Source organism: Pogoniulus pusillus, chromosome 12, assembly GCF_015220805.1.
Source record: "Pogoniulus pusillus isolate bPogPus1 chromosome 12, bPogPus1.pri, whole genome shotgun sequence".
NCBI lineage: Eukaryota > Metazoa > Chordata > Aves > Piciformes > Lybiidae > Pogoniulus > Pogoniulus pusillus.
In genome coordinates, this window is record NC_087275.1 from 10,093,884 (window position 1) to 10,115,862 (window position 21,979).

Here is a 21,979-nt window from a genome sequence, read left to right on the forward strand (position 1 = left end):
TTGCCAGTTTTTCCACTTTTAAGAGGTCATACCCTAGACACACTCTGAAACTATGGCCACATGAACAAAGCACCAAAAAAGGAGGTGTGCAGCACGTAGGGGGGATGGAGTGGTGGTGCAGAACAGACTCTGCAAGTCCTGTGCAATGATGACTGCATGCACCTCAAGACTGAACATCCAGGGGTTTTTACCTTTTATACTACAACTTTCTCCCAGCAGTGCTCCAAGACCCAGAGTCATACATCTACTCACTGGTTTCCAGCAGTATGTAGTCTCGGAAATCAGAGCAGACCCCATGTTCAGAAGGACATGAGACAATTCATAAGTCACATGGTGCTTCCATCAGTTCTTCTTCCTCATGAGGAGAAAGCCTCCAGAAGCTTTGCACATCGTCCTGTTGCTAAAGTGTGTTGCACAGAGCACCTTTCCCCCAGGAGGGTGGCTCTTTCCTCTAAATTACTTAACAGGTTGTAGAATTAAAGAATACTCAACCAAACCCAAAAGAGACCTCTTCCCTCTTGGCCACACAGAGAATCAAACAAGTCACAAAGAAGCTAAGGTGTCTAATCACAGCAATATCCTCATTTCTCCAACAACTGGTATTTCCACTGACACAAATAATGTCCTCCAAGTTCCAAGAATTCAGGACTCGTGTCTATCACGTTTCTACATTTATCACATCAGGAGGCTTTCCCAGAAACAAGATTAAGAAAAACCAACACAAAGAAAACCCCAAAGCACACGCCTCTAAAGAACACGCACTGACAGAGCCAAGTCGTTCATTCCCCAGCTCATCCACTCTCTTCTTAACATTCAGAAAGTAAGTTCTGCCTTAAGCGTAACACAGCTCAAGTATCTTCTCAATATGTAAGGCAAGCCTAACTTCACATCTTCCCTTCTAATCAGTTTGCCCCACTAATATGCCCAAAGACAACGTGTGAAAATGATTGCCATGGAATACATTAAACAAATTATCGAGTTTATCCTACACTTGGGATGGAGGAGGTATGGATATTATCACTAAGACAAACCCCCTGAATATTCTGTTTGTTTGTTGTTTTTTTTAATAAAACAATACTTCATAGTATATTTGAAGCCTCTAGCATTGAAAAAAATATTTAAATATGAATCATAGAATCAACCAGGTTGGAAGAGACCTCCAAGATCATCCACTCCAATCTAGCACCCAGCCCTACCCAGTCAACTAGACCATGGCACTAAGTGCCCCATCCAGTCTTTTCTTGAACATCTCCAGGGATGGTGACTCCACCACCTCCCTGGGCAGCCCATTCCAATGGCAAATCACTCTCTCTGGGAACAACTTCCTCCTAACATCCAGCCTATACTTTCCACGGCGCAACTTGAGACTGTGTCCCCTTGTTCTGATGCTGGTTGCCTGGCAGAAGAGACCAACACCCACCTGGCTACAATGTCCCTTCAGGTAGTTGTAGACAGCAATAAGGTCACCCATGAGCCTCCTCTTCTCCAGGCTAAACAACACCAGCTCCCTCAGCCTCTCCCCATAGGGTTTGTCTACCTTTAACCAAGGTCCTCAAAAAAGTACTGCTGTAAATACAGACATGTTGCTTACAGATGTAGTCTTAACGAGTGGCAAACAGCACAGATCACAGAGTATCAAAATACTCAGTGCTGGCCAAATTCAAATGAGAGACAATCCTCCTGGTTGTACCATGGTCACTGAACAACTCACAGTATCACAGTATCACCAAGGTTGGAAGAGACCTCACAGATCATCACTCAAACCACTTAAGCATTTCTAGGGGGGAAAAAAAGTCTGTTTGATGCACACACTGCACATGTGTGATCTGCACAGACTAAAGAGCACAAGCAGTAAGAAGAATTAATAAAAGCATACGGAAGATACTATACCTTTTAATTCTGCTCTGTGATCTCATTTTAGTAATAACCACTTATTTCTACATATCCTAAGTGGTTCACTTGTAAATAACAAATACAGGAATAGAGTGTTGGATTATACCATCAGCACATGTATGGGAAGCTAGAATTTAGAAATGTGAGTTCATGGTTGTTTACTACTACACTTTTAACATTAAGTGCATTGATTAAATCAGAAGAGAAAACCCTATTTGCCCTGATCTTAATTACTAAGTCTGTTTATGCAGGCTCAAAGCATGTGTTTGTCTCTCCATCTCATTTTTATTTATTGCAGCTGAAAAGCACTGCATCATTTGTACTCTTGAAATCATGAGAAGCCTCCAAACCTCATCTTTGCAGGATTGTTTTCTTAGAATTGACACATTTAGAAATCTCACATTTGATAGATGAGACTGACAGCTGGTTTACCCAGGAAGTATAAGGCTCTCAACTCATCAGAAAGACATGGAAGTACACAAAATCACAACTTACCATCCCTAGGACTTATTTCATTACTTTTTCCCCCTAAAGTTTGTGTAAATTTCATAACTACACTAGGTCATAACATGGCCTTCTGCCCTAACGCTTCCAAACATGAATGCAGGAGATGATTTGATAAGAGGTCTTGAATTACAGAACTGAAATGTCTATTAGAATAAAACCAACCAGAAGAAAAGACACAACCCCAAAACCCTGAACATCCACCTCAACACTATGTGCATCATCTCCAGTGCAGCACAACAGGTGTTCAAGAAGTAAAAAAAAGTGAAATGAGCTCATCAATTGCTTCCCTCCTAGTCTTAACAGTATGTGATGTATACTAGAGCTGGTGATACTAGGAACTAGTATATGAGGTTCAACAAGACCAAGTGCAAGGTCCTGCACCTGGGTCGAGGCAATCCCAAGCACAAATCCAGGCTGGGCAGTGACTGGCTGGAGAGCAGCCCTGAGGAGAGAGTCTAGCGGGTATTGGTGAATGAGAAGCTCAACATGAGCCAGCAGTGTGCACCTGCAGCCCAGAAAGCCAACCACAGCCTGGGCTGCAGCAGGAGAAGTGTGGCCAGCAGGGCCAGGGAGGTGATTCTCCCCCTCCACTCTGCTCTGGTGAGATCCCACCCGGAGTACTGCATCCAGTTCTGGAGACTCTATTACAAGAGGAATGTAGAGATGCTGGAGCATGTCCAGAGAAGGGCCCCAATGTTGATCAGAGAGATGCAGCACCTATGAGGACAGACTGAAAGAGTCGGGGCTGTTCAGTCTGGAGAAGAGGAGGCTCCCAGGTGACCTTTCTGTGGCCTTCCAGTATGTGAAGGAGGCTACAAAAAAGGGACTTTTTAGGCTATCAAGTAGTGACAGGACTAGGGGAAATGGAGCAAAGCTGGAGGTGGGGAGATTCAGACTGGATAGGAGGAAAAAGTTCTTTAGCATGAGAGTGGTGAGAGCCTGGAATGGGCTGCCCAGGGAGGTGGTTGAGGTCCAATCCCTGGAGGTGTTTAAGGCCAGGCTGGATGAGGCTGTGGCCAGCCTGATCTAGGGTAGAGTGTCCCTGCCCATAGCAGGGTTGTTGGAAATGGATGATCCTTGTGGTCCCTTCCAACCCTGACTGAGTCTATGATCTCTTACCACATGCCCTGTCAATAGTTTTGTTTCTCATCTACAGTTTGACACTGAAGCACAGTAACTGCAATATTCAAGAACAATTCAGTATTTTCCATTACTTTTGTGAATTATTTAAACAACCACTACTGCTTCTACAACCTAGGGCATCTTGTCAGAGTTCTCTGACTTCCACAAGACATGAACAAGTCAAAAAAAGAGGCAAGTTTCTCCACAGAAGCAAGCCGTATAATACACACAAAATGATTGCATTTCCAGGCAAGCCTCTTTGCTCACTGAGAAAGGGCATCAGGTGAGGAGATAACACATCCTGACTTACACCATTCTACTACAGGGAAGGGACCTTCTGCAGAAAAATAGAGCAGATCACTAGGGTCAGTAGCACTGCTGCAGGTACACCTGACAAAGTCCACCTGCCACACCGTCAAGCAACAAGCTAAGAAGAATTAAATCTGATGGCAGATCTGCAAGTGTTTATAGTCCATGACTCAACTTTCCCTCCTGTACAGTGACCTTGAAGGAGGATAGGAAGAGAAGATGAGCATGCTTATATGTTAAATTCATACAATCCAGATACAAGAGTAACTGATTACCTGAGGCTCTAAATCTATTTAAGTAGCCAAGCAGCAATAGTACAGATAGCAGAAGGTGGTGGCAGAGGAAATTCAGTGCTGCCAGTACCTTGTGAGGCATCTGTGATTCTCCTCAAAAAGCAAACAGTCTTAAGGTAGGGAGCACAGAAACAGCATGGACATCAGCACAATGAAGGTATTTTAGGATGTACTTTAACACTTAAGTTCAGTTTTGGAGGGACAAAAATACAGCTGGTATTTACTTAGACAAAGCCCTGAAGGCATCAGACCTAGAGGAACCATACAGAGTTGCAACCCAAAATACTCAATATTACCTAAAAGTAGTGTCCAGATACCGTTCATGTCCCTTACTGTACATTAAAATACTTTGAAAACAAAACCAGAACAGGGTAATGCAAAAGTGAAATTGCCTGGAAAGCCTGAAGGGCACACTGAACAGACCCTTTTTCCATTAAGGAAATTCCCAGTAGAAAATGACTAATGATAAAACTTGAGGTCCAGAAGATAAAGTTTGGGAAAGTGACCTTTTATGCATTTCAGTTCAAAAACCAGTTTGGTCATATGCATGCTGAGATAGCCTTGGGCATATGACAAGCTAACTTGAAACAAAAAGGTGTTTCTGAGCAAGCACTCAAGACAGCAGTGCTGAAGAGCTACATCCAAAAGACACTATCAAGCCAGAGCTCAGTCAGTGGAAGGATGTTACTCTGCACAAACTTATCTTCTCACCTCAACAGCAATGCCTATGCCAGAGAATGGAAAGAGGTTACAAAACACTATTGGGGCAATTTGCTGAATGTTCCTTTTGCATTTCGTTTTGTAGCCATGTAAAACTTAAGACAGCAGAACACTAAACGCCAGTAAGTTGAGAGGACCAGAACAGGGGCTTGAGAAATCATCTGGGCTTCCAGCAGCAAGAGGAAAATTTTTCATCAAGAATTTTTTTCAATGGTTACTGCTCATAGAATCATAGAAGCAACCAAGTTGGAAGAGACCTCCAAGATCATCCAGGCCAACCTAGCACCCAGCCCCAGCCGGTCAACTAGAGTATGGCACTAAGTGCCTCATCCAGGCTTTGCTTGAACACCTCCAGGGACGGTGACTCCACCACCTCCCTGGGCAGCCCATTCCAATGCCAATCACTCTCTCTGGCAAGAGCTTCCTCCTAACATCCAGCTTATACTTCGCCCAGCACAACTTGAGACTGTGTCCCCTTGTTCTGTTGCTGGTTGTCTGGCAGAAGAAACCAATCCCCACCTGGCTACAACCTCCCTTCAGGTACTTGAGCAGTTCGAAGCAGATTTGCTCTTACTATGTTAGCTGAGCAAAAGTAAATATCAAAGGTGCATAGATTGTTCCTTTCCCATAAATAGGGCCTGAAATAAAGGATATTTTTCAGCTGATTTTGCTTTTCCACTCCATAACCACACACATCCATTAATCAGGGAGTTCCAGGACTCTATCATATGATCTTGGAATTCAAAATTCTGGCCTTCCTGAAGTCAACACCACCGTTTTTTCCAAATCCAAAGGTGAAAGACTTCACACTTATCTGTAGTGGTCCTCCACCCAATCACCCACCCTTCTAGTTTTGAGCTTCAGCTTCTTATCTTTCTCACATCTTGCCCAAGAGATTTTGCTTATTTCTCTTCTGAGAGCACCTTTAGATCACTCCAAGATCTGACTGTTACTATGAATTCAATAAAGCTATTGTCCTAGCTGCACATTTAGGTAGCACAAACTACAAACTGAAGCCTTCATCTACAAAAAAAGAAGAGGAAAGATACTTTTGGGTATGAATTATAGGATATCTCCACAAGCAAGAAACAGTTTTTTAACTGAATTAATGACTGTTATAAAAGATATTCTCATTACTGCATAATTAACTTAGCATATTAAGTTCTAGTAAGAAGCAGTCTGCTACCTCAACAGTGAGGACCCCATGTACAACTCTTATTACATGAGAAAGAAACTACAATAGTAAATACTCTGCAAAATGTGGGCAACAAGGACCACCGGCTATATTGGCCAAATGTTTCCAGAAAGAGATGGTTCCAGGCTTGATGTTGCTTTCTCCTTCCTCACCAAACTCAGCCAAGTACAGGCCTGGCAGAACACACTTGTTTAGACTTCCTCAGCCATCAGAGATCAGAGGCTTCTCCAGCTGGGAACTGCACTTCTAGAAAAATGGCTGTGAGCAGGAGATGAAAAGGGTGTGGAACAGGAGGGCAGGGTTTTCTTTGCTTGTTTGCTTTGTTTGGTTAGGGTTTTGTTACATTTGGTTTTTGTTGTTGTTGTTTTAGGGAGGTTTCATTGTCTTTGGTTTAGTGCCTGGGTTGGGTGTTTTTTTTTTTGGTTGGTTAGGATTTTGTGTGTTTGGCTTTGTTGTTTTTTTTTTCCCATTTACTTTGTTCTGGGTTGTTGTTAGGAGGGGTTAGGTTTGTTTTAACATGATGCTTTTCACATATTAGCCTCTTCAGTAACTACTGAAAACTCCAAATGAGCAGAAATTAAAACCAAGATTCAGATAAGCATTTTTTCCCCATAAACAATAAGAGGGAAAACAAAACAAAACAAAAAAAAAAGACACAACAGAAAACCACCACAACACTATATTCAAACGAAGTTGAAAGCTACAGATAATAAAATGGATGACTAGGTCCTGTTCTTTCTACTGCCTAAGAAATGAAGGCAGAAACCAGTAGCTGCCTTCTTTTATGCTGCTTTTTCACCTTATTTCAGAAGCAGGGGGGAAAAAAAGAGACAAAAGCACTACAGAACAGACTATGGATCTCATTCTGGCAAAGAGGGGAAGGGGAACAAAAGACGTAAGTGGAAGGGCTACTTACAGCAATTACTGTCAAATATTTTTGCACTTCCTTCCTTAATGTAGCTCCTTCCCTACACAAAGGCCTACAAATAGTCTTGAGAGGTTCCCTTTGTAAGATGAGGAGAAAGGAAAACTGCAATAAAACTATGCAATGAAGATAAATATTTCCAATAATGCAAGCTACAGGAAAGACACGGAGGTCAAATAACAGTATTATTTGCCCCTTCAAACACTATTTTCTTCAGGTGCTAAATAAAAACATTATGAGGCCATTTTACACAGTAAAATTTAACCTTATATTAACCTTCCATACTAAGTAAACAAACCTTTCTAGCCAATAAACATCTCTGAACTCTCCAAGATGATAAGCAATACCTTAATTACATTCATTTACACGACTTTGAAATTGTTCCAGACCAAAGTCAACAACTACAAGGTCAAAGAGTATGGAAAGCTAAAATAAGGAGAAATTCATAGTGGGCCAGTTCACAGAAGCATGGTGCAGCATCCTTCCTCCCCAGTTTCTATAGGGTCAGGGATACCAATCAAGTGCCCAGCTGTGATGGTTTGAGTGTTACCCACCACACCACTTGTGTGTCCCCCCTCCCAACTTAATACAATCACACAGACTAGGCTCAGCAGATCTGGAAACTGAATGAAGCTTTCTATCTACAGCTTAGCACAATATACAAGCAGATATTTACAATATATACAGAAATACAGAAGTTAAAATGGTAATACAGAAACACAGCAGCCCTCACAGAAACCGGAGTCCCCAGGAAGGGCTCCCAACCACCCTTCCACCTTCTCCCCACCCCTATACCTTACCCCAGACTTTGCCTGACATTCAAGGTGAGTTTGGAGAGTCAGCCAGGGGGGTTAGGAAGCAGAAGGATTAGTCAAGCAGCAAGTTAGGGAGAGAGAAGTTCATGCAGCCAAGAGATAGAGAGCAACTCCTTTAAGTTTGTGTTCTTGTTCTTATACATCTCTGCAAGCTTATGAGTGAAGTAGACATCACCATAGTTTCCTTTTCACAGCCTATAATCTCATTCTTCTCACCAAAATATCCCAGCCAGGCTCAAACTAGCACATCACCTTTTCATCAGTTAAATGAGAAAAGCAAATCCTCTGAAACACCAAAGACTGTGTCCTTTTTTTTTTAAGCTAGTCACAGGTTAAAACAATGGACACTTGATAATCCTTTTTAATGCCAAATGGCAAATAAACATGTTACACAAATATTTTACAATATTCTAACTGAAAGGCAAAATACAAAAGAGGAGGTATTTCTTAAAAAGGCAGCCAGTTCACTGACAGTTATAGAGTATTTGGTGCAGTGTCATACTCAACCAAATAGTTGTGCTGAGATTTACCCAATGACAAAAGCAGAACAGTAGCAGACACTGTACCAAATCCATGTCACTCTACTTAATGAAGTGCAGGCTCAAAGAGAGGCCCAAGCCCCATTAAAAAAAAACAGTAATAAATATCATGGCCTAGACTTCCACTTAGCATCAACAGAACTGGTCTAACATCCCTAAGTTACGAGGAGAAAATACCTTAAATTTAGTCTTTCATACATCTTTAGCATGCTACTCAAAACTCTTTATTACTCTGTCTGTGCCACACTTAGAGCAGGAAATGCTAATTACACTGAAGCAGCAATTATGAAGATTTTATCAATGATTGTTGCAAAAAATTTCAAGTATGCTGTGCCTTGAAAGAGCAGAAAAGCAGACACAGTGTGCATCCCATTCCCAAGACATTAGATAATGGCTCAGGTATCATCAACAGCAATCAGAAAACACAGCATACGTGCACACTTCACTGATGGATTGCTTCAGGATTTTGAATTATTTTGAATATTGGTGTCAGGAAAATATTCCAGATATGCATATACAAAAACCCAAAATGCTGCTTTTGGATTTAGGCAATTCCATATCAATACACTGCAGCTGACAACATTTTCCTTGCATTAAATGAGATAAATCTCCTTGCATCCTCACTTTACTAGCCAAGCACTTTTTACACAAGTCTCAAACCAACAACCTGCAATTTAAGTATGATTTAGTGCAAGAGAAGCAATAAGTACTATAAAATTTATACTTGTTCACCTTCTCTCCCCACAGAGAAGGGCAAGATGGGTTTTTTTTTCATGTAAATATGTATTAGATCCAAATCATTTAAATAGATATTATTCCACAGAGTACATAAAGCTGCATATGCCCATTTCATCTCCATGTTACTAAATAAACTGCAAGATAATGATGTTGCCTTGCTCATCTTAAAACACTGAAAATATTTCCAGCCATTTCCAATAGAACTGAAGAGAAGAGAAAGTCATGAGAACATAAGAAAAACCAAGATGGCTTTTACAAAGTTAGGTAAGGTGAAGACAACTTACTCATGAATCAAACGGTACTATATGCCTTCACAAAGAGGCCACAGCTGGTACAGCAACAGTACAGCTCAGATACATGAGGCAATCTTTACAATACAGATATCAAATCAATAGTCACTACTGGTTTGATTTTATTTTAAATAAGGTGTAAGAGAAAGATAATCATGTCTGCAAAGAGAAGGGCAAGAAACTTGAAACAAGTGACTAAAAGTTAACGCAGGAATGTTAAATGCAAGGTGCCAAATGTTAATTTCGTGCAGTTTTATTTCTCAGTTATATTTAGCTACAAGGGTCACTGCTTGGAGGGGAGGAAGAATAGAGAAAACTTGCATAATGTTATCTAAAATGACAGCTTTAAGCATTACTTTTAAGTGAGCATATACATCTCACTGCTTTCCACAAAGCACAACGGAACCTAATGTTACAACAAAACACATTTGTAATTACCACTGGTCCTGAAGCTACCGCACGTCATTTGGGCCACAGTCAGCTATCTTACAATACTGTCTGACCTCTACTTGATTTTAAAATAGGATAATCACCTTCAACTATGTATGAACCTTGAACATTATCAAAAATTGTTTTATTGCATCAACGATTTATTAATAGTCTTATATTAATAGTAATGTAACTTTGACTTTACAAAGTCATAAAGATGACAAGAAACAGTCAAGACTTATTGTGCTACCTACTTTATTTTAGGCTTCAGGCAACCTCATGGTACTGAACAGAAAAACTATCCTGAGTGTAGCAGCTATAAAGGGATGAAACAGCCACCAGAATACACGTGTATCATCACAGTTCAGCAGGAGAGCGAGATGGATACAGAGTGTAATGAAGTTCAATACTGAAACACTGCAAGTGCTAAAATTCTCCAAGCCAATTGTGCTTGGAACTGGAAAACTGCTCCTGCTGAGGCAGATAACCTCTCAACAAGTAAACGAGCAACAACTGCTATGAAAAACAAGTGCAAGCCTTACACAGGAGTGCATTAAGCTAGATTCCCCTTCCATGCAAAGCCCTGCAAGATGACCAAAAGCCTACAGGCTCACATTCAAAGCAGACTTGATGAAGCAGGTAAAGATCCTCCCAGACCTTTCTGGTTCAGAACACTTGCCGCAGCAACTCTGCCACATTCTTCATGTCGCATGGTCACTTTTACAGCCGTTAGCCCCATTACAACACAGTTGACAGTTTAAACAAAGAACAACTAAGAAAGTACAATATGCTGTAAATGCCAGTTAGAGAATCGGCCTTGGACTTCTAATCTTTACCAGACAGGCACACAAATCAATCTATCAGCTCATAAAGGTGTGCTTTTTTAACCTCTAAAACAGATGGGATTGGCTAGAAATGTCTGGCGTGTCAAACTGCTAATCACTGCTGCCCTTTGCACAAAATAACCCACTTAAGTTGAGGCATGGTTGCACTGTAACAGACATTAGTCTGTGGGAAACCCATTTAACTGTCACATACTCCTGCCACTCCTGCTCTCCCTTAATTAAGCCTAATGCCTTATGCTTTGACCTTTTGTTCTAGCCTATTAACCCTATCTAGTACAAGTTCAAATATGTTAAACTTAAAAGTTTGCTGTAAAATATTAAATGCCAAGCTACAGAAAGAATGAGGGGTGATTCTCTACCCTGCAAGTTACCAATCCCTTTACCAAATTTCCTAGGTTGCCAAAACAGAAGCACTCTGTTGGCCCTCAGAGACAAAATGTAACCAAACATTAATCAGTTTCACAGACAAAACAAAAGTAGAGTTTCTTCACACAACAAATACAATTAGTTGCATAGCCTACTTAGCCCTCTTGAGAGGGTAAAAAAGAAAATTCTATTTGTAGCTTCACATCCTCAGGCTTTGGGTTTTTTATCCAAAAATAAAAGCACATACTATCAGCCAAAACTATCCGACATTCATTTGCTGTTCCCTGAAACCTACAGTTAAAAATAAGACTTAATTGGTTTACAGTAACCAATTCCTCAAAGGTTGCCTCTGCCAACCCTGCTCACCACCTTGTTCTTTTGAGAGGTTAGTTAGAACTCTTAGTTTGAATCCTCGTCTCTACCTTCTCATAAATTGTATTTTCTGCAGTTTCTCAGATCTGCATAACCTTAAACAAGAACATATTTAAGAGCTTTTAGCTGTTAGTCTTCTCTGATGTAAGCTCAACTTGAGCATGACTGCCTTCCCCCTCTTGTGTTTCTCATTTCATGAAGGTTACACAGCACCAACAAGATCAACACCTATACTTGCTAAGCAGCACTCTTTCACATAAAAACTATCCTATTAGTCCAGAACTCAAAACAAGAACTCTAATTCCAGTGACGGAACCAAACCCCTGATCAAGACACACCGCTACAGCACTCCATGTTAAAGCTACTTAGAACAGCATGCAACATCAATGTGGGTATTCTACAATTAGCACTTATACCCAAAGTTGTTCCCCATCTCAACAAAGAAAAATAATTAAGACATAGCACACGAGTGGTTTGTAACTTTGGTTAGAAAAGGAAAAACTACTACTAAGTGTGCCAGTAATAGCAGCCACCTATACATGGGCAATGTGTTTTCTCAGACCTTTAGCTTAACTGCCTTATGGCAAGCTGAATACCTGCTCAAGACCCGTTTTTACAGCTTAAATTTCTGCAACTCTGACTGAGAAGAACTGTTTCTGAACAGAGGTAATAATCTTGAAACAATACTTTTAATTACTTCAGCTATTTCTGAAGATGTGAAAGATTTCAAAAGCTTGTTGCTGCAGAAGTCACTGTCTACTAAGATCTGTTAAGGTTCTGTAAGTGGCCATCTGCTGCTGATCACAATTCTCAATTTTTAAATAGCTAATTAGAGTTCAGTTGCAAAGTGCTTTATCTTGCTGATTCAGAGGCCAGCAAGTAACACAATTAAATTTCCTGTAAATAAAATTACTCAGACAACTAAGAAACACTATGGCAATGTTAGACTTTTTTCCCCCTCCTGACTAGCTTAGGGGAGGCAGGGAGTAAAACACATCTCTCATCTCCATTGTCTTTATTTTCAGAACACCAATTCTAGACAAATCTGTATCTTCTCATTTTAAAAAGTGAGGATATTTGCAAGTGATTTCACTTTGCTGTATTCCAGCATGTTGGAAATGCTCTAACTGCAGTATGCAAACCCCATGTTATATTAAAATGAAACAGTATTATAGTTCAAAAAAAAAGGAAAATATATCTTCACATCTGTAATCTACATCATGAAAACAGATATTGAGAGAAGATTTGCAAACTAGGATTTGATAGACTTTTCCAGCTTCTAGACCTTCCCTACTAATGCTCACAAAAGTTGCCACTGGAGGCAATGCAAATGAGTCCTAAGAGAGACCAGAAACAAAACAACAACTGCTTGTCAACCATTACATGCCCAAATTGTATTCTTTATGCTCATCAGCATTCTCAAGTTCTTAGGCATTCATGTAGGCCTACTGAGTACAGTGGGGCTACTCAAGTGAATAAAATGACTCACAAACCAAAGTGCATATATATAAGCAATCACTGGACAACACTTGGGGAATTATTCTCTAGTATCAAAACAAAATAGGATTTAGGAAATGGGAACCAAGGGAGCAGATCCAAACAAAATGTCAGTGGTGCTAAATGTCTGCAAGCCATTGTAATGTAATATCTAATAATCATTTTACTGTGACAGTCCCCTGCCACAAAAGCTCAATTTGGTTCTGTTTTACTTTAAAAATGAGATTTGCCTATGTTAAGTATTATTTAGTCTACTCTCTCACTCCGAAATTACATACAAGTCAAGTTCTTCTCTATTCAGCAGCTACCTCCCAAACAACTAGGCTAAACCTCCAGGATCTCCCAGAGAACTCCACACAAAAAGTTCAAGCACCAATAAAACACTTATTTATCTTGATGATTACTTTTTAATAAGTCCAAATTATAGTAAAAGAAAGGGAACAAATTAAAAGTTTGTCACTTTAAAGCTTATTATAATCCTAGAAGACTTTTTAATAGCCAATAGTTGTCTAAACTTTGGCAAGACAAAGAAGGAAACCCAAATCAGAGAAAAAAAAACCTACAAAATATTTACCTTGTAAATGGTCCCATCAGGAAAGCTCTTCCTCAGAAGTTCAAGGATACAACAATTTCCCTCCTCAACACTTCCATGCTTGATCTGAAAAGAACAGCAGAGATCAGCCTATTAAAGTCTGCACATCAATTTTGCTAGCCAATATACCTCTGTCAGCTTTATCTGCACAACAGAAAATCATGCTTTGTTTGGACTAATAAGAATTGCAAATAATACTTTTTTTTCAGATAAGAAATGTATCACCAAACTTCAGAAACAAAAACCTACCAAACAGAACCACCAGCAAAACAAGAAGAAACAACTTACATCACCTAGACTTGTATTAAGCAGACAGTATTTCCACAAGAACAAAGTCCACATGCAACTCTGATTCAATGCCACAGCCCCTTCTCTTCCTTCCATTTAAAAAGAACACCTGTTACATGGTAAGTAATTACTATTTAACACTTCAGACTTGCACCTCTGAACATGAAAACTATATTTTTTAAAGAGCTTGTATTACTTTAAATATATGCATACACACCCAAGGAAAAGCATGGCTTAACTGGGGCATGCAATGCTCAACTCCACAAAATCAGAACACACTAAACTTGTAGAAATTAATTTTTCTCATATTGAAGAATAAAAAAAATCTATATTTAGTATTACAGTTAGAAGGTATTACCTATCACTAATGCCACCTTAAAAATGTCTTAGAACTTCTCTATTGGTTTGCTCCTTTTGGCAGATGCTCACTTTAGAGACTTAGAGCCAGCCCAGACCACTGTTCACTATTACAGCCTTGTTCTTGTGACAAGCCTCATTTATTAAAGGTTATGTTCAATATTCTGCCACCAAGTTAAACCAAACAGCAAGTTTATTGTGCCTTGAGAAACACCTTTAACTACAATAAGATCCAAATAAGAAAACCCACACACAAAAAACAAACCACCAAATCAACAAGACAACCAACCAAACACCATAAAATCAATAAACAAGCAATAGGCTACCACCCCTGTTTGGATGAACTTTCTCCTCTCAGTAGGCAGCAGGAGATGACTGACCCTCCTCTTTTCTACACCTTTAGCTCCTGTTGTAAAGAAAAACAAACCACCACACTGCATACAAAGGCTTTACAAACACACAACTTCTCTAGCACAGTGCATCCTGCAGATGGCTAAGGGCATGCAGGGTGGAGTGGGGCAGAGCGAGAAGTGACTGCACTGGGCACAGCTCACATTTCCCCCCACAGCAAAACCACCTGGGCAAAAGCCAGCTTAGAGAAAACATCCAACTATGACTGCTGCAATGTGCTACCCAGCAGAAAAAAAAAAGATAGAGGTGGTGATAGTTGATGGGTTGTCATCCAAAACAGACCTGCTTGGATGTTTCGGGTACAGGTATCATGCTGGATCAAATAGAAGCAGCAGATCCAATCAAACTGAAAAACATGTACTCTGAAATACTACAGGCAGACATTATTTCAACTCTTTCCCTTATATACATCAGAAAGTAAAAAGGCATTTTGCACCACAGAGCAGCAGCTATGCTCAACATCCATATTCTATTCAGGGAGCAGGGTAGGGGGAAGAGGTACCACTGGAATCAAAATAAACAGAGAAATAAGGGATTCAGAGGTCATAATATTTCTAAGCCTTCTCAACACTACTTCACCAAAAAGGGCAAATAAAGTAGAGGTGGACTTTTTTGTGACCAAAGCAAAAAGGCACAGTAAAAAGGCTTCCTTACAGCATAAAGAAGCAGCATATTTTAAAAAAAACAACAAAAAAAAACCCCAAAAACATTTCACCTTTTTGAGCAGCCTTAACTTGAGAAAAATCATTAATTCCAGTACTTCTATAATACTCATGTAGAGAAAGGATTTTCTATTACTGCTAAGTGGTTTTAAGTGACCCTACTTCCAAGAGAAATTAGATCCCTATCTAAGAGAGGAAATGGGGAAAAGAGGGAAATAAACCAGGAAAATTTTCAAAAGAAAATTTCAAAACAACAAACACTCCACAATGTATTGCCTTTGGGTTCATTCAATGTATACACAGGATTTCTTTTAGGTCAGCATTAAACAGCCTTCTCTGCATTGTTCCAAGCAGCCACAAAAGGTTTAAAAGAGTTCAGAGAAAAGAGGACAGAAGAATTTGTTGTTTTGGGGGAAAATTACATATTTCTTCATTAATGTTTTAGAAAAAGAAGAAAAGATAAAAAAGACAAAAAAAAGGGACAAAAAAGGAAAGAGCACTCCACACTTTATTGGTTTTATTCCCCAAAACTTTATGCACGAATCACTTGCTTTGCACACCCAGCTTTTTTGCATGTTGATTTGTTTCATATTATAAACTGCTCAAAGTAGGATAGGTGATCGAAACCCCAAAGAGGACAATCTTGAGGCAGGAATGATCATTTCTATCTCTGAGGCAAGCCCTGCTTCTTACATCACTGAAAAAGACTTTTCAATTTCCTTTCCCACTCATTTTTCACAGTGGCATCAAGCACAGAAGTAGAGAGCCTGCAGCCATGAACCTTAAAGTTTGCTGTGAAAAAAAGTCAGCATCAGAGCAGTATCAGACTATCATCAAGAAGAACAAAAAGTACTGATGTTCTCTGAGGGAGACAAGCCTAACACAGAAATGCATTAGGCATTTGTTTTCAAATAACAGTTTTGGTCAGGACTGAAGTATTTTACATCTAGTGCCTGATCTCAACTTTCTATCTCCAGAGGAGGAAAAGCAGGCCTCCAGAAGTCTTCCTCAGCACCAAGCTTCTTTTCTACACTACACACAACCTCTTGGAAGCCAGTGACTAATAGAAGACCTCTAACTCCTGCTTTTCATCTGATACTGCTTGTAAATAGAATTGGTTTCTCAGACGCTGAAGACAACAGTATTTAGAAATAAGTGGTAACAACACAGTTTCTTTCAAGACAGGAAACTAAAGAGGAGCAAGAAACTCCAGTAGCATCTTAAGTATGAGAAGACTATGCCAGGAAGGACTTGACCCAACCTAAGATGGCTAGCAACTACTTTTTTCCCTTTCTATACAAGAACATTTATTTAAATGAGTCTTAGATTCTATTCTTCTTCAGCCATCAAGCCAAGTGACCTGCAACAGACAGTCAAATAAATTACCAAATTAATGCTTTCAAGTGCTAAACAGGTCAGTTAACATTTCTAAGTATTTGAAATAAATAACCCAGAAACACTTGAGTCTAAGTATTTATTTTTACCAAAAGAATCATTTTGTTAGCTTTTCCTGAGGCAGATCTTCCCACTGAAGAAGGCATAAAAGTTTTTGCATCGTCACAGATGCCCACCAAAAGTACCTCCTGCCAACCACAGCACCGGGTTTGTCAATTAGGTGTTTTCAAACACAATGATCCAGAAGCAACGTCACAGTCCTTTTAAATACTCTCCTCATAGTTGCCACAGGCAGGCCAGCACAGCTCAGATAGCTAAGTGTTCTTATCCTTTTGGCCTGTTGGCAGCAAGACAGAGCAAACCACAAAGCTGTTACCATTAACCTTTTTGCCTTTAGTTTAAGACTGTTTAGACAGGCAGTTAACTTTCCATTTATCTTTTTGGTACATTTGTGCATATTCTTTTATATTTTTCCCCTCTGTTTAGGCTTCATTCCCTACCTGTGTTATCTTTCAACTTGCCTGTCATTAAACCCCTGCTGAGCAGCAATGATTTATACTTCTGAATTTGCACTTCTTATCCCAAAAGGTTATCTATCCTTCTTTAAACCACAGGACAGTTCCCCTATTTATCCCACCTATAGCTTGCTGCTCAGCATGTGCTGCCCAGCAGCTGGCAGGAGAGCCCAGCTGAGCCCCCCACCTGCAAACCCCACTGGGGAGAGGTCAACTACCAAAGTTCCACTCAGAAGGAGCTGCACCCCCATGGCAGGTAACCAGCTGTAACCCACACACCTTCTCAGTCTCTCTTCTGGACCACCACCATCCCCTGCTCCCTAGACATCCACATATAAGGAAAAGGCCAAACACACATCATCTGGTTTCTGAGGTTCAGGTAAGTTCTGAAGAGCTATTCTAATAAAATATTACAGTCTTCCTGTCGGTGTTGACAGCCCTGCAAGGAGGTGTCAAACAACTCTTGAGCAATTCAGCTGACTATGGGAAATGCAACTCAGCCTTTGCCTTGGGCAAGTTTATACATGTGCTTGGCACAACACAAAACATAGTCTCTATTTTTAATATAATACTGTCCTACACCATCTGTGGTAAAATTAAGTTTGCTCTTGCTGCTAACAATAGCTGGTATTGCAGAAAGCCTTTTATTTTTCTGTCTTTTAACATAGGGAACACAGCTCTGAGAAGACTAAGTTTTAAGCAAGCAAACCTTTGTCAACTCTTTTAAACCAACTTCACATTAAGCAAAACCTACAGGCAAACATGCTTATCATAAAAGTTAATTCATGTTTATGTCCTATAATCTCCACAGCATCACTTTAAAAAAAAAAAAGACATTTTCCTTGGTGATTTTTACAGACCAGATTCACACTAAACACAGCTATCAGAAACGCTGCAGGCTGTAGCAGCCAGTACTTAAATCATTCATCTAAGTTTACAATAGAAAAATGTCAGCTGACTTTCACTTTTTTTTAGTCAATGTAGTTTTTATTACTTGAGTAAATTTTGGTTCTTTTCCTCCGATTATCATTAGCACGTTTCCTTCAGAAAAAGGAACAAGCACAGCGAGCACATTTTTAACTGCTATTTTTTTGCCCAAAGACTAAGAAAAAAATAGTCACAAGTTAATCCAGTACTGTTTAGCACTGGACAGTATCTAGTATTCTGTGCATACGTGGTCCACAGAAGTCTGAAAACCGTTGACAGCTCTTACTCATGAGGTAACTCAGAAGTGCAGGCCAGTCTAACAGCAGATCAGATTTCACCCCCACCTGAAACATGCAGTCACTACTTGTTACCACTTCCATCCCACTCAACAGAAAACATACATCCTTACAAAGGCATTTTGCTCAGGCCAAACTTGCTCTCTTGCTTTGCAGCCACTGTCAACTACATCGAAAGAGACCAATGATAAAATAAGTCAGACTTCTTGACCACAAATTTGGAAAGCAGCTGCCCCAGACAGTCAAAACCCCAAACCTGACTGAACGTTGTTCTGCTTGAGAGCTTTTGCTGTCTAACGTGTCGAGTCTTGCTGCTTGTATAGCAACAATTACTCGGATACCATTAAATCATGTTTTAACCACAAGACAGCCTCAACTCAAAACTTCACCACATGAATCTTGATGTGTCACTTTTTAGTGCATTCAGTCAGTCCCAGAAACAGTAAATCACACACGAGTATTAAAAAGTTTTCTACTACTCACTCATGGACAAACCATCCTCTTTCCACAAGTGACTGCCTCCCCCCTCACAGGTCTTCACAGAACGGATTTGCACTCTTTGTTAAAGAAAGCTTTACAATATCTCTGAACATTATAGTGGCATGACTCAGTTAAATTCTAATCAGCCTGTAAGCTGTCAGACACTGCAGGCAGGTTCCCTCAGGATAAAAATCATAAATAATAGTCTCCAGATTCCAGAGAGATGAGGCACAAGAGGACAACTTCCACTTCAGCTTTGCTAGCAATAACATAACCCCAACGCCAGAAGCCACTGTTTTTGCAACATCTTCGACACACATTGAGCATTTTAACCAAAATATGTTTTAAAATTAAAAACCTAATAAATCACCAGAATCCGCAGTACCGAAGGAAATAAAGAGAGAGGTGGCAGCACAGCTACAAGGCTGCTTGTATGTTACAAAGCTGTCCCTTATTTAGCCCACGCTGTTGCTTTACGTTCCGCTGCTTTCCAACTTAATCACCAACTGACGCTTACAAAGAACAGCCTCAACGGAGTCTATAGGGAGGAGGGAAAAAATCCACCCAACTTCAGAAAAAAACCAAAACAAACAAAACGCACCATCACGGAATAACAAAAAAAAAAAACCCCAAACACCTCTGAAATGCTTCACGGACACACAAACAGGTCTGGCAAAGTAACCTTTAGTCGAGAAAGGAAACAGCGACGTCCCTACGGGGCCGAAGGGATGAGAAGGCATCTTTAGGGGAAGCAGGGAGCTGAGCGTGTGCCACCAACCACAGCAGATCGAACAGGCACCCAAGGCAGAGGCTGCCCGCTCGCCTTGGTACGGGCGGTAAGAAAACAGTCGGGGGAAAGGCGAAAAGAGGAAAGGAAGCGTGGCCCTGCCAGCAGCTGCGGAGAAAGCAGACGGGCGGCGGCGGGAGGCGAGCGAGGCCGCGGTCGGCGAGGCCGGGTCTCTGCACTCCCGGGCGGCCGCCGGCGCCACCCCGGCCACCGCAGCCACTGCGCACCGAGCCTGCGGCTCTTTAAATAATTCACACGCACACTGGGAGGAGGAAGTGGGTGTCCCTCCGAAACGGGGACCGAGACTTGTAGCCGGCGCTGGAGAAAACACTCACCGGCCTCAGGGTCAAAGGCTACTAACTTTTCTGCCCCTCCAGCTCCCCCAAGCCCACCTTAGCCGCGCAAACTTTCAACTCGCACCAGGGCTGATGTGTGCCGGAGGAGAAGCCGTCACCGGAAACACCCCCGCTACCGCGGCCGCCCCGCGCCGGGCTCACCCGGGTATTGTTCCCCGCCGCTGCCTCCCCGCCCGCCCGTGCCCAGCAGCGCAGCCCTGGCCCGCCCCGCTCGGCCATTTCCCCCGCCTGCCAGCGCGGCTGCCAGCGGAAGAGCACGGTACTCACCTCGCATCGGGCCCGCGCAATTTCCCCCCGCCGCGGCAGCAGTGGCAGCACCTCCCAAGCGATTTGCCTAGTGCCCGCCGACCGACCTCGCCTCCTAGAGAGGCATCGGCCGCGGCCCCCTCACAGGCAACGAACACGCACGCCGCCCCGGCCCAGAGGCCAGAGCAAACGAAGGTTCCGGCGGCCAGTCCCGGCGCGGAGGTCCGGGAAGCGGCAATCTCCTACAGCCGAGGCTGACGGCTGGGTGCCCCGACTAGAGGGCAGGACGCGCCACTTCCCCCCCCTTTGCCGTCCGTCTGTCTGTCTGTCTGTCCGTCCGTGTCCGTCCCCCCCCGCCCGGCCGACCCCGCGCACATACACGACGAGCTGCACTTGGCTTCTCTCCGCGCTCGGGGCTCTGCTGCAATGCCTGTGAGGCTGACTTTCAAAGCCTAACCCGCAGCCGCGATCCTCCCCTCCTTCCACCTCGCCAGCCGCGGCGCAGCCCGGCCCCTCCCCACGCCGCGCCATTCATCTCTCCAGCCAACTTTCTTAACCCTTTTGTAACCCCCGGCGAGGGGAGAACGGGCGGGCGGCAGAAGGAAGGGATGTTCCCGCACCGCCACCTCCTCCCCCGCTCCGTTTGGGGAAGGAGGCTGCGGAGCAGGTTGCCACTAAACGCGTCGCACGTACGCAAGTCCCTTCTCCTCCTGCCCTCTCTAATTAATCTAACTGAAGACGCAGAGCCCCCGGGAAACAAACTTAGGAGCGCTAGCACCGGAGGACCCGTATTTAAAGAAAACAGCAGTGACTTAAAACTAACAGTTTTTTTCTTTTTTTCTGGGTTTTTTTCCGGCTTGGTGAGAGTAACGGGGGGCGGGGTGGGGTGTGTGCTTCCAGTGATTAGTCGGTTTAGAGCTTATATTTTCAGGGATTTGGGGTTTTTTTAACGCAAGACAGGCTCTAGAAACTTTTTTTTTTTTTTTTTGACTGAAAAGCCGAGAGGCTGCTGTCGGCGCCAGAAAAGGGCAGAGAACAGCCTGGCACCTGCGGCTGCTCCCGGGAGGACGGAGAGGGCCCTGCCATCCTCCCCCACTCACTGCCTCTCACCCCCGCCTGCCCTGCTCGCACAGCTGCCGACACGCCTCGTCACTTCGCGGCCTCTGCCGCCCTGGCCGGGCAGCGGCGCAGGCGGCCACGGCGCCCGGGCGGTGGGACCACCCCTCCCGCTTTCAGTCGGGTCCCGCTGTGTCTCCGTGCGGCGGATGGCGGTGGGAGGAGAATCTGGGCTCCGAAACGGCTCCTCCCGCGGAACTGGGAGAATTAGGGACATCTAAGCCTCATGTAAACTATGTTTCTTTGCCCGTGAGGCAATAAATACAGTTAGAGAGGAAAAAAACAGCTTTGGGCAGAGCTTCTAAGAAGAGCCCTCCATTTTGGTAGGTGGCACCCCCACAACCTCTGCTGTAAGAGATTGCATTGCATGTCAAGTTGTTCTTCAGCCTTCGTTCCTGTCAAGGAGGAATAGTATTTAGACAGACACAAGAGGAACTTGGCTGTATTAGGCGAACCTACAAAGCGGGTGACCTTCATCACATCTTCTGTTTACCTGTGTTGAGCAAATGTCTCGACGCTTTGCATGGTGTTTGCCAAATGCTTTACAGAACACTTCATGATATTTCTAGAAGTTACAGACTGAGAAAAGAAAAACAAATTTGTTTACAAGTAACTTAGAAACTGTGATAATTCCTGCATTAATATATTCTAGTTCTAAAACTCAGGTAAAATAATTATAAATGGCTTATTCAGACA

The 21,979-nt window shown here is 42.3% G+C and overlaps 1 protein-coding gene across 5 annotated transcripts in view; it reads right to left on the reverse strand.

Annotated features, from left to right (window-relative positions):
• The window catches only part of NRIP1 (nuclear receptor interacting protein 1), a 159,919-nt gene that overhangs the window by 61,409 nt on the left and 76,531 nt on the right, over positions 1-21,979 (reverse strand). For 4 of the 5 annotated variants that reach the window (XM_064152324.1, XM_064152320.1, XM_064152322.1 and 1 more), the window contains exons 2-4: positions 21,777-21,862; positions 20,547-21,678; positions 13,430-13,513 (exon numbers count right to left, since the gene is read on the reverse strand). The gene's annotated coding sequence lies outside the window, so the exon portion shown is untranslated. Of the gene's footprint in view, positions 1-13,429; positions 13,514-20,188; positions 20,491-20,546; positions 21,679-21,776; positions 21,863-21,979 lie in introns of those variants that run through there. The other variant, XM_064152323.1, reaches the window with a different exon arrangement.